This window comes from Hermetia illucens, chromosome 6, assembly GCF_905115235.1.
Source record: "Hermetia illucens chromosome 6, iHerIll2.2.curated.20191125, whole genome shotgun sequence".
Lineage (NCBI taxonomy): Eukaryota > Metazoa > Arthropoda > Insecta > Diptera > Stratiomyidae > Hermetia > Hermetia illucens.
In genome coordinates, this window is record NC_051854.1 from 102,271,291 (window position 1) to 102,290,537 (window position 19,247).

Below are 19,247 nucleotides of genomic sequence, written 5' to 3' on the forward strand. Positions count from 1 at the left end.
CAGGTCATAGTTTTGAGTTGCCTTCAGATACCAGCGGTTGGTCGTGGCAGTATTCCATGAACATGAAACTATCTTGTATGGAAAATATCACTTTCATCGCTGGTCCAATCTCGTTAAGAAATTGTTTCAAAATGGAACTCAAGATAAGAAATGGTAATTACATTGGGTTTTGTTTAGAGTGGAAGTTGGGTGTGATATTGGCTCAGGTAGATATGACTTTCCTGTCAGCAGATGAGATCGATATATATATGAATGTTCTACTCCGAGATCAAGTCATGATTTCATTTCATAATGGTTGTCTTTATCTCTGGATTTTCTCTTGACAAGTATGACACAACAGAAAGCACGTTAACATTCACGCAAAGAAGGAATACGTAGTTGGGAGCCTCATTTTATCTCATCACTAAGTTTGCCAGCTAAAATGGACATTCCCCCGTCGCTCCCTATAGTTCTGAGTGTTGACCGACTATAAAAGACAATGAACGACGTCTTGCGGTAATGGAGAGAAAGATCTTGCGTTAGACTAGTGACGTGACACGTTTTGATCACATCCGAAATGAGGATATCCGCGATCGATATGGGGTTGCACCGATCGTGGAAAAACTGCGAGAGAGGCGTCTTCGATGGTATGGTTACGTAATTGGCGCTAACGAAATTTCACTTGCCAAGATTGGCAAACAACGGTGGCCTTATACGCTTGATAGGGATTTAAAAGCCTCGAGATTGCATCCAGATCAGGTATTTCATAAAATAAAATGGCGAAACAGATCACAACAAGTCGACCCCGCTTGTGAACGGAATAAAGGCCGAAGAAAAATTTTAAATTCTTCTATTCGCACTTTATTTTTTATCTGCATAGATAAGTTACCTAATGTCAAATCAGCTGCTGCTTAGCGAATATATCTAACCAGTTACCGTAGATGGCGACGAGCCAATCGTTTTCGTGAGAAAAAAAGAAATTATAGATTTTAAGCTATTCCTTATGTTCTGCACTATCGAGAGATGATGCTTCCACAGAAGAAATACACGTAAGCAAAGGCGAATGACCGACTGATCTGGAACGTGGACTTATTGTTTAAATGCGGTGCGCCTCATGTCTGCAGAAAATTGCATCTAAAAAGTGTTTTTTTTTGTTTATAATTTTTTATGATAAGTGTAAAATAAAGGAGCAAATTTTCGTGAAATTTCACATAGATGTTTCCTCCTCTCATTTTTTTTCTATTTCATCACACATAATGCTGCAATGTAAGTGACAATCCTATATCAGCGGTACAGCACGAAGATCAACGCAAACATCCACTAAAAACCGGAATTCGAGGCAAGGCAACAAAATCAAGAGACTGGCGCTCAACCAGCTCGTCCATCACACCATCAATCTACTGGTTTTGAATTTTTCTCTTGACTCACGCGATATTCGCCCAGAAATCGTTGCACCTGCACCAACTAATTCAAAAGTCCCCTTTTTGCTAAAAAGAAACTTATCACTTTTGGGTTTCTATCTTGGAATGAAATTGCAAATTAACAATGAGTGTTTTCACTAAGTGTAAGTTAAGTAGGCAGTAGGAATCGGAAAAACTCCACGCCCGTTAACTCGTTGCGTACCAAAGAAAAAGGTGTTCTCGTCCTGAGAGTCGAGGCAGAAGAGACCGGTTGATTCTTTTCCGAGACCCGTTTGTTATCAACCAACGGAATTTTCACCGTTGGTTTTCCCCTCTCGTGGCGAGTTCGAATAAGCCACGGCGAGTGCCGGGGGCGTCATCTATCTGCTCGCATTAACAGCGTTCGATTTGTTAACCTAGGGGTTTCAGCGACTGAACCTGGAACTGCGTTCTTCATCATTCCACGAAGCGAACGCGACGTTGTTTTGGGGCACACATGGGTTTCAGCCTAGATAAGGAGACCGCCTTTTAGTGTCCTCCGATCTCGAGCTGGAAGAAATGCTCTCCCCGCTCGAGAACACGGTACGGGAGGCTGCAGCGGCTTCCAGACGGCATCCATCCTGACCAGGACATGCGTGCACGTGTCCAGCTCCTTGGGCATTTAGGCAGGTGCGGACGAGTGTCGGGTGGGAGGTGTGGCTTTGATACGTCTAAGATTGTCCCTCAGCAGACGCAGCAATCCCGAATCTGTGAGACCCGATCTCTTGTCGAAGACCGGATCACTTGGTAGCCTTAGATTCTCCCCGTATATCAGCTCCGCGGGGCTGGCAGCAAACTCCTCTAGGCGGGTTGTTCGTAGGCCGAGTAGGACGAGAGGCAAGACTCGAGTTCAGGACGAATCATCGCATGCCATAATGGCGGTTTTCAGCGTCCGGTGCCAACGTTCTAGCATCCCATTGGATTGCGGGTGGTATGCGGTAGTCCGCTGGCGTTTGAAACCCAGGAGTTTGCCTAACTCCGAGAAAAGGGTGGACTCAAATTGCATTACCTGGTCAGTGATGACCACTGCCGGGACGCCAAAGCGAAGTATCCACTCTCGACAGAAGGCTTCGGCACAATATTGCGCCGTAATCTCCTTCAGAGGTATTGCCTCAGGCCACTGCGTAAACCTGTCGATGATTGTAAGACAATACTTGAAACCATGCGAGTCTCGCAGGCCTACGATGTCTAGGTGTATAGTGTGGAACCGTTTGGTAGTGCGGGTAAATGAGCCCACTTCTTTTCTTACATGCCTGGTGACTTTACACTACACTCATACTAACCCATTTGTTGTCCTGATGCCTGGATGCGCTAAGTCGTGACTGCGTGGAACACTTCTTTGCGAAAAGTGGCCGAGGTCCCTTTTCCGAGTCTTCGCAGCAGAGAGAGAGGTCCAAGCCGAAGATGGGCAGCTCCCGAAATTTATATTTAGGGTTGGATTTGAGACTCTGAAGTACTGCGTCATTTTCCTGCGCTTTGACAAAGGTGCCGAGAAGTTGAGTGAGGCGGGGATGTTTACCTCGGAGACACGTGACAAAGCGTCAGCAACTATGTTGTCCTTACCGGGCACGTGCTGTATGTCTGACGTGAAGCTCATTAAACACAATTTTACAAGAAGATCGGTTACCGTGATTTAATGTCAATAGGACATGTTGTCGTGAACGTAATTAGTAAACTGAAGATCATTGGCAACTATAAGCACCAAGATTACTCTCGTTATCTGTCTACACCATTAACGATTTATGGCAAGTAGACCCTTTATCATGCATCCTTTTGAACTTAGCCCTAGAAAATATGTCCTGTGAATGTCAAAAGCAGTATCACTCTCTCCCAAGTTCTGGTTTATGCATGATAGGGATATCAACTTGGTGGAACTAAGTGAAAAATCGGGACGTTTGGAATTCCTTACTAAGACCGCATAAACTGGAAAACAGTTGTCTCACATCAAGGAAGGGTCGCAACTCCTACGTCATGCAGTGAAACCCACGAGTGGGCCGCCCTACGAGCACATGGTGATCGACGCGATATGCCCCATTAAGGAGTAAATAAGTATTAAAATAAAATAATTTTGTTTGGGAGGTAGAGTAGGCGAATGAGTATACGCTCAGAGTGTTGGACTCTCGCCACCGTATGACGTCAGGCTACCAACTAAACACATCCTCTTCGTCAGAGAGCTAGCCTGGAACGTTTGTCACATTACTTCGGACTAGCCCTCGAGCTCTCCCTTGGCCTTGGAAAGCTTTCAAAACAGGAAATTCCTTTCACCAACGGGAGAGAAGAGGGGGGAAGTGAACTCTATCTTCTTTGCAATGAGAAGACCCCGAACGTAATGCGCCACACAACTCCACCTGTGTTAGCATCTCTCCGACAACGTTGTCGGGAAAGTTCCCCTGTATTTAAATAAAATTGTTGACAAATCTCATCCCACCTTCCAAAAGAAAAACAAATGCGATCAGCCTCGTCCACAATGCCATTGCAAAAAAGATACAATCAGGAGATCGTGCCTTCCCGATCTTGTGCAGGTAACATTAAAAACTTCCATGCCCGCTTAGGAGCTGAATAAAGAAATAGTCAATCTCATCATCCTTCCGATTCAACCAAGCGCCTAGGTTGCCAATGAACCGTACAGTGCATCATTTCCGCGATTACCATTACGGCTGGTTTAGAAACAGTGCAGACATCACGCGCAAGAAGCAATTAGCCTACTTAAGGCCGAAACTCCAGCTGTCACTTTAATTTACTCATCTTTGAGTGGAGCGTCAGTCTAAAGTACTTAATCGTTGGTTTTAGCCAGATTATCGTCTCGCAGATCGATATGGGACGTAGAGTTGGGATTCTCTGTCCGATCAAGATGATCACTTCGGTTTCTTGCAGTTTAAGACTGAAACCATCAGCAGTCATCCATTCGCCTATCCGTCGCATGATTATTCCAAATCTGCTTTGCGCCTGTTCGACGCCGCAATGTCTTCTACATAACCGACCAGGCTCACCAGACTCCAGGCACCAGACTCTTCTGGCATGTCGAGTCTTACCAGACTATCGTAGGAAGCGTTCAAAAGATCCGATTCTAGGATGGATCCATGCTCTATCCCCGACGTGACCTCCCTCCTCCTCTGAACATTCTAGCGTCCCATAGGGCAGGGAGCAGTGTTTCAGATAAGAGATAGCTGGACTTGTGGAAAGTACATATTGTCTACTATGCCTAGAATGTCTTTCAATCTTACAGAATTGAAGGCATTTCTGACATCAAGTGTTACAAGGAGCACCATCCGTCGAGCTCGGTGGATGTGTGTCTTCGCTTGAACCGCATCTCTGCTCTAAACCAAAACTGGCGTTGGGGTAAGTCTCCGGCAGCAAGTATTGCTTCAGCGAGTTTATTTCTGATCAGCCTATCGAGCACTTTTCCGGTCGTGCCAAGCATAGAAAATGGTCGGCATGCAGATGACAGCTCGAGCGAACAAGGAAAAATTTAGATAAAAAAGGGGTGTATATTAAAGGAGATAAGAACTAAGCGTTTACGGAACTAGTCAGACGATTCAGGCTTACAGATGAAAAACTAACTAAGGTCTTTGTTCGGTTTGGAGCGAACAGCGAGTATAGATGGGCGATGGACCGCTATCAAAAGCGATTTTGCCCCGGTGCGAATGAAGTTATCCTCCACGCCTCAAAAAGACGTTACAATACCTTGTTAACTAAAGGAACGTTGAGGAGGATCGATGAACGTAAAGAGCTGAGAGTCTTGTAATTGGCTACGACCGGAATTGAGCATGACGCGTTTGAACTCCTTTGCAGTGAAAAAACCACGTGTTGATCGAACGCCGCCACCTCTCAGCCTTGATGAATATCAGAACATATAGGGGGGCCAATATAGATTCGGATCACTATTTCGTTGGCATGGTGGTTCGAGCTCAAATAACAACGCCACCCAGAATCTCCTCTGACAATTAGGTGAGAGTGAACATTGAAGCCATCCACAACACAGCCCTCTGCAACATCTATAAGAAGGAAATGGATACCGCAATAACCGCAGTCAACAGAGATCCTGGAGATGAAGCATGTATCCGAGTGGTATGGTCTCTCAGGTTAGGCCAGTGTAATCCAAGCGGAAGTACTAGCGATACTGGAAGTTTGTCAATCGATGGTGCATGAACCGAGCCCCAAGCGTAACATAGCCATTCTGACCGACAGCCAAGCAGCCATTGAGGCCTTGTATTCAGCGAGAACATCCTCCTGGCTGGAGGGGCAGACCAGAAATGCGCTGGGCAGTCTGGGTAGCCCTCAAGCACTTCTTTTGCGATTGCCCAGTTCTAGCTAGAGTCAGGCAATGGACACTGGGAAAACCATTCTTTGGGGATCTCAGAGAGATATCTAGCTGTAGGGTGGGTGAATTGTTTTCCGTCGTGAATGCTACGGGCTGGCTCTGAAGATAGTTTATTTTTTGCCTCTTAGGCGCCTTTTGATTCCCTAAAAGATACCTGACTCTTTTCTTTGCTGGCTGGCACTACGGTTCGGTATTATAGAGGACCACAATGGTTCTCACCATGTTTTTAATAGCTTGGTGAACGTTGTGCTTGTCTTTGATAAACTCGGACAGCTCTGCTCTAAGCTGCTTGAAAAGTAGTTGCTCCGAGTCATGGTTCTGTTCTCTATGAGTCCTGGCCGGATTATTCCTTTTAAACTCATCTTCACTCGTAGCATTTAACGTGCTTTCCTGCGTTTTATTTTCAGCCGTATTTGGCATTGGTTGAGATCGGAGAATTGAACGGGTCAAGTTCTTGGTCTCGGGGTACCTCCTGAGGTCGTCTCTCCTAGACAAATCCGGTGGGTGTCGAAGCCGTTTTAGTCGAGCAGCGATCTCCTTTCAACTCATCATTTTTTGCATTCATTATTGGTGTTCTTGGCAAGGTCATGTTTCGTTTGAAAACCTCCTTGTCCAACTCTAAATCATTTGCTTGCTCACACTGCGCCGGTACTAGCGTTCCGAGCCCTTGCATAGTAAATTGCCTCCTTCTCTCTTCTTCGATGTTGGTTTTATTTTATGGGTATCCTACCCATTGCCATTTTGGTCCACGCACCAGGGATGAGCAAACACTCGCCCATGCAGTCAGAAGAGAAAGTGCATGAACACATATTTACACACTAATAGGTGTGCCCCTATCCGCCACCTGGAGTCGCGCCTGATAGGAGACCTGCCAACTCCTCATTGGGGTTTACTGTCTGTCTGTCTGTTACACTCATTTTTCTCGGACACGGCTGCACCTATTGACACCACATTTGGTGGAGGGGGCTGGAAAAGGGTCACTTATTTTTCGGGACCTTTCTCAGAACCTACCCAACCGAAGAATTGAAAAATAATTAGGAAGCTACCACTTCATGGTACTTATGTTCCGAGGTATCTTTCATACCGATATCTGTTCAAATAAAGTTAATACACATTACTATAATTTTTAGTAATTGACCTTAAGTTCATCTTAAAATCATGAAATGCAGTAATGAAGGCTATAGAGCATGATCCTTCCAAGTTTGGTGGAAATCGCACTATTACTAACTAAACCCGTCCCTCCCGTTCATTGTTTCTTGTGTATATGTCCCCTGTGCTAGCCCTTCTCACCTGTATGAAGAATTGTTTGACAGTTTGTCTGAACTCCTTATCGTCAGTACGATAAGTTCAACGTAGTGTGCGCCGTGACAAAAAGAACTACACTATTGCACTCTTCCTCTTATAACGCAACTTTTTTCAACATAACAGTGTACTGGCTGGGGTACAGAACAAACAAGATTAGTCAGTTACTCAGCGGAACCAGGGATGACAATTCATGCTCTTAGAATATAATTCCCGATATAAGGAAACTTATTTTTGGATACAATTTTGACGCCTCGAGAGATCATGTGCAACTGAATAATTACACGATCAGTTTTTCTGCGTTGAGATTGATTATTGTAGAACGAGGTGATTCAGGTTCCGTTCGGTTGGTGCTTCTAAAGTTTTTAACCTTTGCGGATGTTATTTACAGCAATAACGGAGGATTAACTTCCAATCCATGACACCAATAAAGACTCTTTTATAAAGGAGAACCGCAAGATCTGCAGATCTGGAATGCAAATCGTCGTTTTGTTACTTGTTTTGCTCACTCGGCAAATAAGATACTCTCAATTCCTTACCATAATTAGAACTTCCCATAGCCATTACGAAGTGATCCATCTCTCGCAGTTTGGTTTAATTTACATGGAATTTAATAGATCATTCATTCTTCATTTTTCATTCTATAAAAATCTACGTGTGAGGTAAACTATCAAATAATTATTCGAAACGTTCAACTGCTGAAACAAACACTCCATTGTAAGTTCCTTATGGGGGCATAAATATGCAAATGCCTAAAATTATTAATTCATTGTATTTTTTACTTTTCAGGGAGCCGCAAAGTTACTCAGGTTCTAATTTCTTAATTTTTCATTCGAATGTTTATGGTGTGGATCTTGCACTTTCTAATTTGCATTTTTTCTGCTATATGATTCCACATTTTATGTCTTAATTAGTAAAGAGTTCTAGGAAAGGAAAAAGGTTTAGAAAATCTTAAGAAATTACCTATTAAAATTTAATTTTGCTTTTCAAACTTATGAAGTCGGCTTAAATAGCCCAAAGGGATTTCCCAGTAGAAACCACGAAAATGCGAACTGAGGTGATATATATATTTTATATTTTATACTACTACCAACTTTTATAACTCTGAGGTAAACTTAAGGGGAGTTTTACGTTAAAGAAATCATCACTTTCCACCCCTCCCACTCCCCGTCTTTTTAACAAATCACAAAACTAAGACCGGCTTCGAAAAGTACTGATTAAGACCTTTCATTTGATACCCCGCATGACTATGTTTGGTAAAAAAAATGTTTACACCCCCCTTTTACATGTATGGGGACCCTCCCTAAATCTCAACGTAAAAGGATATCACTCACTGCATGTCTGGGGGTCCACAGTTCCACACACCTTCTCACCAAATTTCGTGTCAATCGGTATAGCCGTTTCTGAGAAAAGTGCCTGTGACAGACAGACAGACAGACAGACAGACAAACAGACAGTGAGTCTACCGACCCTTTCCCGATCTTGTCATCTGTTTATGGATCGAGCGGTGGAGCGCTCGGGAAAGGATCGGTGGACTCGCAGGGTCATTCCTGTCATCAAAAAGTGGTTAGAGAGACGACACGGTGAGATTAATTATAATCTCACCCAGTTTCTCACGGGACATGGAGGGTATCTCCAATACCTTCACAGGTTTAAATTGGAGACCTCGCCCAACTGTCCAAATTGTGATGGAGTCCCAGAGGATCCAGAGCATGTATTCGTCCACTGTTCAAGATTTATGGAAGAAAGTAGGAATCTAGAGGAGACTCTAGGAGATGTGATGATACCAGAAAATCTGGTGCCGAAAATGCTAGCACATCAAAAGGATTGGGATGCGGTCAATTCCATGATCGCATCTATTCAAGATAAATTGCGAAAGACAGAGGAAAAGAGAAAAGAGCGGTCACGTGCGACGCGTATAGAAGAAATGCGATTAAGCTAGAGTGAGCTGACTCCGCCCCGTGATGTAATACCTTATGGTGGTTCCGCGGGGCAGGGAGGAAGTCGGGGGTGGTTTTAGTGGGTAAAAATCCCACACGGTCGTGTGTCCAGACCAATGTCTTTTGAAGATTTCCACCTCCTCAAAAAAAAAAAACAGACAGACACAGAGACAGACAGACGGACAGACAGACAGACATTGTGGCTTCACAGACGATTTTGGAGTAACTATCGTCGCACAAGACATTGATGAGATGGAGGTACTCACAAACGAGGCAATTTTTGAAATCAGGTCTTGGCTAGAGGAAGCTGGTCTGACACTTGCGGAGCATAAAACCGAGGCAGTTTTGATTACAAAGCGAAGGAAGCAGACGTTGATAAAGATCAGGATTGGAGAACAAATAATACAGTCGCAGCCAACGCTTAAGTACCTAGGAGTCATGGTTGACTAAAGACTGAAATTCAAGTCGCATCTTGAAAATTTAGCAACCAAGGCTTCTGGAATGGCTACATTGTTGGCAAGAATGTTGCCAAATATAGGTAGTTCTAGGCAAAGCCGTCGGCTCCTGATCTCGAGTGTTGTTAGCTCCATCTTGCTTTATGCAGCTCCAGTCTGGGCATCGTCTTTGAAGATGGAAGCAAACAGAAGAAAAATTGCAGCCCCATACCGATTGAGCACATTACGTACGTCATGCGCTTACCGTACAACTTCAGATGAAGCAGCTTGTATGATAGCCGGTATGATCCCCATCGACATCTTGGCGAACGAGGGCCGACGCCTCTATGATCCATCATATGCAATTGGTGAGTCCTATACCAATCGTCGGCAATTGGTACGAAGTGATTCTATTTTGGAATGGCAAAAAAGGTGGAATGATTCACCTAAAGGGCGCTGGACACACAGGATTATTCCAGATGTCTCTAAATGGATCAAGCGAAGGCACGGTGAGGTTAGTTACCACCTAACTCAATTCCTAAGCGGACACGGAGGGTACCGTGCATACCTTTATCGCTTCGGGCGTGACGACTCCCCGTATTGCCCGACATGCGTGATGATTCCGGAAGATGCGGAGCATGTTGTTTTTAACTGCCCGCGGTTCGCTGCACACAGAGCGGAGGCGAAAATTGACGCCGAGGCACGGTTGACACCCGAGAATATCGTGGACCACATGCTAGCCTCTGAAACATCTTGGAGGGCGGTGTAAAAATTAATGAAGGCGATCCACAATCTGCTGAGGAGAGAGGAGCTTCGGAGGAAAGTTACAAATAACGACAGAAGCCGCAGTTCATAACTGATCCTGCCCCGCGATGTAATACCGAAATGGCAGTCCCGCGGGGTAAGCGAAGGAGAAGGAGGTGGTTTAAAAAAACAAGACAGACAGACATTGAACCGATTTTAATAAGGGTAAACCTTAAAAACAATAAACAAAGGATTGAAAACAAGCAGAGAAAACCATCGCAGACAAAATCAACAAGGTTGAAGGAAGTCGAGGCAAAATGGAAAAGGCTCAATTGAAACCAAAAAAAGACACTCTAAAAGAAACCAAAGCCGAATCAATACAAGCATCAAATTTATCTTCAACATTTATTGTATAATTAAAAAACGAAAAAGGACAGAAATCTGACCAGTTTTGCTGTAGGAACTAATATATGGATATCACTTGTCATTTTTTCAGTCCAGTCTTAAGAAAGCGAAATATAAACGGCGAACAGCAGAGGAGATTAAAAAGGTGAAAACTAGCGATCGACAACAAACGCAACAAACAATTGGAGCTTGATATTTATATATGTCCTAGATTAGTAAAAAGCTAATATTGTATTAACAATGCCAATAATTCATTCTTATTTTAATAATCCCGCAACGCAAACAAGAGTAAAAAACTAAGCTCGGTAAACAACGTTGATGACAGAAGATTGGTATGTTAAGAGTTAAGACCGCAATATTGCCAGCGCCAAATACTACCGAACCCTAAAGTACGTCAAATTCCATTGGTACTGGCAGAAACTGCATTTTCAAACTCGTTAGCCATTCACAAAAGCCCGCAGATTATTAGTAACTATCTTAGTTGTTAGTTTGGATTTTTCATCAATAACTTTCTAAACGGTCTGAAACAGGAAAATTAATTTATTGTGATAAATACAGAGGTTGTTGTCGTGAGGTTCGTGGGAGCGCCACCAGACGCGAGGAAAGTTGAAGTGGTTCTAAGCCGAAAGCTTGCTGCAAAATAAATAAATTTTCTCAAAGTATCGGCACTTATCAATGGCATGGAAACGAAAAGATTTCATCCCAGCAAAGGATATACTCCTTCAAAGCTAAACAAGTCGGGAAAACGGAAGCAGTTTTAATCATCTTTTGCAACCATGGATATTGCCCCTAAAGGCCTTTCGGACTTCACCAATGACACTCGCACTCCAATCCTATGCTATTCAGACAGATTTTCTCCACAAACGGTGGTGATATCACTCATAAATTTCTATGTTGTTTAGAGTTGGCAAGGATACTCTGACCATGGTATTTAGTATAAACATATTTCAAGCTTTTTACTATAATGTAAATTCAGCGCTGCAGTAAAGTTATACGAAAGTGATAGCATTAACCTGTTATAACTATGTTAATAATAACAGAATTTCCATATCTGCTTTATAATTATCTGAAAGAACATAAAAAAATGAAGTAAAATTTTCGGATGTCCTCCATCTTAGAACGCATTCCTTACAACGCTTAACCTCGATAGCAACGTGGCTGGCCAAAGTTAAAATTTTCAAATTTCAAAATGCGGTTATTAATATATTTAGAGTAGAGAAGATTGTATTTAATTAATAATTTTCACATTGCTTAATAAACGAAATTGTTGGAGTGGGATTTGCAGAATGATCATTTAATATTTTAAAGTTAGCGAGAATACTCTCGCCATTCTTTTCACTTTTGATTTGATACTGACGCCCTACAATGGCTTAATGTGCAATGAAATCTCACACAAATTGCAGCTGTAACCGATTATAACTTTGGTGGTAAAAGCAGAATTTCCATCAAAACTTTCAGTGTCATGCGTTATAGTATTTTCTTGTATCTTGACTCTTAGAATCAACATAACTTTTCAAAAATAGATTAATACACTATTAACTTCTAATTTTTATAGAGAGGCAAAATCATTTTCGCTAAATTTCCTGAAAATAGCCTAAGCAGTTTTCAAGTAAATTTGGTGTGACAGAGACACAGGCAAACAGACAGACGGGATTGAATCGATTTCAATAAACTTTTGTTTTGCACAAATGGCACGATTATCTAATTTTAAAACTGAACATGCTAAAAAGTGATTATACCACTGAACGCTTCACCCTCTTATCAACGAAAGCGAAAACGCTGGCAACAATGGCTCATTACCACCTAACATAATTAACAGCTTTTAGAAAGCGATAGAAAAATTACCAGAGAAACAAATCTAGCACCTTATTTGTGGTTCAACCATTGAAATTATCGGAAGTATCACTAACTTAGGGGAATAGCTCGAACGATCGCCATTGTTGCTTGTCATTGTGTAAAACAAAACCTTATTAAAGTCGGTTTACTCTCTGTCTGCCACAAGCATTTTTCTCGGAGACGCTTACAGCGTTTGACACCAAGTGGAAAAGTGGGAACTGCGAACGCTCACGCATACAGTGAGTTACATCCTTCTATGTTGAATTTAAGGAGGAGGTCATCAAATATAGTCAAGTGGGGTATCAAATGGAACGCCTCGGTTAGCACTTTCCGAATCCGATCTTAGTTTTGACGTTCGATGGAAAGGTGGGGAATGCAGGGAGCCGAAAATGATCATTTCTTTAACAAACCCATTCTCAGAAACTACTCAACCGAAAAATCTGAAAAAGATCAAGAGGCTACCACTATATGGTGCCTAGGCTCCGAAATACCCTCCATACCGATATCTGTTCAAATAAATTTAATAATAGTATATTACTATGATTCTTAGTAATTGGCCGCAAAACCCCCTTAAATTCATCCTAGAACCACGCAGCAATGTAGGCTATAATATAGAGCATGCTCCTGCCAGGGTTGGTGGAAACCACACTATTACTAACCAACTTATAATAGGAGATTAGAGGAGATTGTTAAAGGACGTGAACAGCGCGAACCCTTTGTAGACAAAACAAACCTCCGGGACTACCTCGAAAACTAGCCGTGTTGTGGTTTAAATTAATATTGACGGTAGGAAATTATGGAATTAACAACGGAAGAAAGGCAAAGAGGCGGCTACAATTGATGTAAAATTTTCGGGGAGGCTTGCCTGCGACAAACCATTCATATAGCCGGATTCGGTAGGTATGTTTTCGCAACCCGATCGGGAAAATCCTCGCACACAGCATTTGAAGTCACCGAACCCAAAGAGGTTTTCTTGTTTATTATAAAAAGATAAAAAAGACAAATATAAACAATTGTAAATTTTGTTTAGGAATTCCTAATGTTCTTAATTTTCTTCCCACCACAGAATTGTTCACACCGCGGAGCTCGGAGTGTTTAATAGCAAATGTAAGTGTAAAATTTTTTACAAATTAATTTTTTTTGTTTTGTGTTAGTTTTTAATTTAATTTTGTTTTATTTTTTTTTTTATTATATTTTTTATATATTTGAATTTTTTGAATAATTACATTATGAATTCTAATTAAGTCTGGAATGATTTGAGGACTTTCTCCCTCTCTTTTCCTCCTTGCTCCCGCAGAACCTGTTCAGGGACATCCTCAAAAGGACAAACTGGCCTGAAGATCTCAAGGAAGGGTGGGAACCTGAGGGGCCGCGCCTCATTCAAGATCTGAGGCGGAAGAGGCAATAATCGGGACTGTGATCCGTCGTGCATCTTCCCTACGGCTCCACGCGCGCGGACGAGCCGTTTTTTTATTTTTCAATTTTAGCTCGCGTTCTGGTCGTTATTCGTTAGGCCGTCGCGAATTCCCTTGTATTGTCTATTTTGGAATCCGGTGCGGACCCGCGCATCGAAATAGACACGTTAATTTTGTAGTAATGAAGCATGAGGAATCAAAGCGCTCAAATGACATGAAAACCTTGCCTATCAATCGGTATACTCTCTGTGAGTCACACACACTCTTCTCCAAAATGGCTACATTAATTCAAACGAAATTTGCTGAGCATATGGGAATTACGAAATCCCACGCATATGTGACGTTTAAAGGAAGGCTCTCCAATCATGCAAACGGACGATGTTCATTTTTTTCACTAAATGTACCCATGTGAGGTGTCAAATAAAGGAGATCAATTAGTACTTTCACAAGCAAAATGGACGAATAGAGGGTCAAAATGTGAAAGCTAAAAGTGAGACAGCCTACATTTGCGGGAAATACCCAATTCAAAAATTTTAAATAATTCAAACGAAGAAATTCAAAGTAGTTTCCGCAGTTCACGTCAATAATAAAACACAGTCTTCGACATGTATGGATCTGAGCTTCATTATTATATCATTGGTTCCAAGTAGGTTCTTCAGCACCCTGGTTTCTTTATATCTATTATGTCCTTTTTGTTAATTTAGAGGTCAACTTCTTATGCAGCATTATCAACATTGCATCGAGAAAGGATCATGACAAACAGAACAAGTTGTGATGTACTCGGCATGCGTTGGTTAGATTTTAATTGTCAACCTCATACTCAAGTGCTAAATTTAAAAGCCAGAAGGTCCATCCATTTTCACTGCAATCCTGATCGAGAAAAAAATGCGTTGGACAGCCTGTCATGCTTCCGCTGAAAACGAAGAAAAAAGCCATGATTTTCAGGTTTAATCCAAGCAGGATTCTATTCGAGGAGGTCACGCGAAAAAATTAGCATTGTCGACTTGAAAAAAAAATAGGGAGTATTTTGTCAAAAATAGGATTTTTCAATTTTAAAGGGTCCGATTTTTTCTATCAACTGCAGTTATTATATTGAAAAATCCTGTGATATTCTTCGCAGATAGCGAAACCTATGTTGAAACCAATTGATATAAGAGTCCAATTGCGATTTGCCGAAAGACACCAACTTTAGAGGCTTTGGATTGTATATAATGGACGATCACCGCTGTGCTTTATATTATGCAATATGCACGCCAACATGTACGTAGAACTGCTTATTTGACAATGTGCTTATAAAATTTACTGAAGAAATTTATTGGGTAACTGGACTTTTCAGCAAGACAATCCTACGATTCATAAAACGAAGATGACCATCGCGCCTTTTAAATTCACAAATCTATCCTTGGGGGAGTGGCCTGCCAAAAGTTCAGACAAACAAAAATGTATGGAGTGTTCTATCGGCAGCAGTTTCCAAAAACGGAGGACAGTTTGGGGCCATTGTGGATTTGAAAGTCGCTCTGCAAGACGAATAGCAGAAGATGAAAAGAAGATGAAAATCTACTAAAACCGATAATTATTTTATTCGGCTTCTTCGTTTATTATTATTTGTTGTTGATGTGTATTATTATTTTCATGAAATAAGTATTTATTATGTAATGCCTTCATGTTCTCATTGCATAAATAATTAATTTAATTTTAATTTTTTAATTAATTTATCAAAGGCCTGATCTGAATGTGATCGCGTGGCCTTCAAATCACCATCCATCGTATCAAGCCACCGGTCTTTTGGCCACTTACCATCGGCTTACAATTGGCCAACACACAGAATAATAGAGGGCGACAAAGCGGACGATACTGTGTGACGTGCTGGATTTGGGACGTTTGCTAATACATCGATCACAAAGAACACCAGTTGTGGTACACCACCTCATCCACCTTGCGCTAAGGGTGAGGCAATTTCATAACGCAATTCACCATTGGCTACTAGCATTGACCCGAGATAATTAAATTCCGCAGTTCTTGACAAGTCGCTACCATTGATAGTGACAATGATTGTTTCACGGAGATCGATCGTCGAAAATTCAGTTTTATTCAGATTCAATTTGAGATCATGTTGCATGAAGCGATCATTTCATTTTTAGACAAATTATTCGAGATCATTTTTGCTATTAGACACCAGGAAAACAACATCTGCATGAGGCATTATATAGGGCGTTGGATGTCCCGTTTGACAAAGCGGACTGGTGAGAAGGCGCTCCCTTGATAAGCACGGACAGAGTCATGAAGCGGCTTTGATAAACCCGCCACACTTCGAACTTTTTTTTCGGAACCTGGTAGAGAAATTGTTCCCAACGCACGAGTTCTTCTGGCACTAGGTGTTGTCGTAGAGTATACCAAATGAGTTCATGTAGCACACTGTCAAACAATTTCTCTAGATCCAAAAATGCAATGTAAAGAGGGTGATGTTTTTTACGGTTTTTCTCCATGAGTAACCGCGCAGCGTGTATTGCGTCAGTAGTTCCACAGTTCTCGACAAACCCGGCTTGATTCACGGTTAATTCAATGATTTCACGGATACGATTGTCAAGAACGCGTTCAAAAATCTCCATAGTATGGAAAAGTAACCGGATTGGACGGAAATTTGGACATTCTGATGGTGGACTACCTTTCTTTTTCCATATTGGAACTGTGGTAATTGTTTACTAGTCAGATGGTGTTCTACCTTTCTCAATAAACGGATTAAAGGATTCATCGGACCAGTGCTGGATCCAGCTTTTCCCTTTCCAGAGTTCAAATGAGATATCATCAGGTCCTATTGCTTTGCCCAGTTTCATTCATTTTATTGCTTTCTCGACTTCAGCCGTGTTGACAGGTGGAATTGCCCTAAATGTCGGCAATGCTTATGGAAGTGAAGGGTGAACAAATTCTTCGTCGATTGGTAAGCAAAGTACCGTTCTTGCCATTAACGCAACAGATGTGTTCGACATCTTGTGCGCTTTTGTGTTGAACGCAAGTAGTGTTGTGAGATACATCAGTTTACATCCAGAAGACTATTTCAGATTTTTCGCTATAATATGATATTGACATTATGAAGCCTTAAGGTACAGAAAATTTACACGAAACAGCAGGTCTGGCGTACTATAACTGGTGTGCATAATAGTAGTAATTCCACCAAACTCTCCAGTATCTTTCCCTATACTACGATAAAGGGCGCTATATTTCTGCAAAATTTTGTGCATCTCGCAAGACCCATGTGACGGACAAAAAAAAATTGTTTCAAACGAAGCCTTGAAAGGGGGAGCTATGATTATAGCACTCAGCGCTCAAACATTTGCTTAATCACTGAAAGAAGCGTACACTTTTCTGTTTTCGATAAGGCACTTACGAGAAAAATGCATGTAATATATAGTTGCAAACTGAACCTCGGAACTCATTCATTCACCAGATGCGCTGAAAGGACCGGCCAGCACTACCACTACTTGGAATCACTAGAGAATCTGTATAACACCAGAATAAAGAGATTCATTGATCACTACTTGATTTATTCGTTATCAATCACCATAGGCTGATAATCTGGTTTCCTCTAGATCTAATAGGCCATTTCATCATTGTAACTCTCTCCAAACCGAGCACCTGCTCCTGTTCGGTGAGCGGCTGACAAACCCTACAGTTGGTCACGATTTATCAAGTTTCTAACCAGTCATATTCCCACAAAAGCTCTCCAGTTACCCAAGATGGACTCTTTAAGGTAAATAACCCTCAACTTATAAATCTTCCGTTATTCTCCCAGGACAAAGGATACTCTCCAATTTACATTCGTCTTGGGCTAATCTTGTACATAATCCCACCGAAGACAATTTACTAGGCGTCAAACAACATCCAAGCAAGCAATCGGCCTAGAATGCCAGAAACTGCTATCGTATCCCGCGTAATCCTCCCCCAACTCTGTCGCCTGTGCTCAGCACAAAACCGCTAATCCTTGAACTAGGCCACCAACAGCTCAATATTTCGGCGAGTAGACAAATGAAACGTTCGAAACTCACGGGGGATCGGCAACAGACGGACCAGACTCTTAATAAAGGACCAGACATATTTTCAGTTGATAGTGTCCGGGAAAATTAAGCTGGGAAAATTTATTGACTTGACTGTCAGGCACTTTGGCGGTTGAATGACTGCTCGTGGAAGCATTAGAAAGTACTTACGTTTCCGTCCCTGCTGAGGTGAGGCTTCTGAGCTGGCATATCCTGAAACCGAAGGACTACCTGCAGTCCCGCGACTCGAACACTTGCGAGGATTCAACAGAAAACAAAACTTTCACTTTCTAACGGAATTCAAACCGATTTTCACAGTTCTTCCGACTCTGTTTTATCCTTTTCCAACAAAAACAGAAGAAAACTCAAAACGTAAAGGGATGTGGGGAGCACATGATAAAAAATTCAAACTGAAAGGAACGAAACTTCTGACACTTCACATCAAGAGGTTCTCGGAACCAGGAGTAAGTTTGGGGGCAAATTCCGGACCGGAAATAATTCTCACTGAGGCTGAGTGAAGTCCTGAGTTGTCACCAAAGGACCTTGCGATTTTGAACGGTAAAATCCGGTAAGCGCTTTACTGCTGGACAGGTTCGGTACTTCTGGCGATTCACGGAGGATGACCAGAGCATCTGAGTTTTCACCAAGAGTTAGGAGTTTGTTAGGATACAAGAAGGACGTTACGAACCGACACTGATGAAGACTCTGGGCGAAATCGATTGACTGCAGTCCCCAAGTTGAGAGGCTCCCGGTATATCACTTCCCGGACAATCGCTGGCTTATGCAGTAAAAATCAATTTCGCTTCACTTCCGGACCGCACTACACTCCACAAAGCCAGACAACAGGTGAGCGCGGAGCACCTGATTCAATTCGCATGCAGGCGAGATTGAATCGAATCGAATGAAATCCTATCGGAAAACTGCTGAACTCTCGTCGCGATAATTTTCTGCGCGCTGCAACCGTTCGACGATAAAACGATAGACGTCCACCACTCAACGCTTCTCAGCAAATACTGGAGGCAAGGTCTGCATTCGAACAATCTTTTCCTGCCCGCAACACGACGCGACGCCATGCAGCATTGTCGTCAGCCGTTGATAACAGCAGAAACGAAATCGAAATTTTCCCAGCGACGGGGAAAGTCGCTTCCAACGGAACGAGCAATTGTGCGTCCGCTTGCCCCGAGCTGAGCCGTCCTCATTCTCGGCAGTTTCCCATGCCGTCCGTTAGTAAATTGGTCCAGTGCCGCCATCAGAGTCGTCCCAGCCGGCGTAGTTTTCCACTCCTCAGATACGCACAGCATCCGTCAGGGTACGTTGGTAACCACGAGATGATATCTCGACTCACGCGACGATGCAGCATCTCTACTGGACCCAAGTCGCCGAGGCGGACCCGAGTGCGGC

At 42.4% G+C, this 19,247-nt stretch overlaps 1 protein-coding gene across 1 annotated transcript in view; it reads right to left on the reverse strand.

Moving 5' to 3' along the window:
• The window catches only part of LOC119659741 (putative uncharacterized protein DDB_G0277255), a 249,163-nt gene extending 230,289 nt beyond the window's left edge, over nt 1-18,874 (reverse strand). The window contains exon 1 of the mRNA XM_038068003.1: nt 18,018-18,874. The gene's annotated coding sequence lies outside the window, so the exon portion shown is untranslated. The remainder of the gene's footprint in view (nt 1-18,017) is intronic.
• Nucleotides 18,875-19,247: the final 373 nt, after the last annotated feature.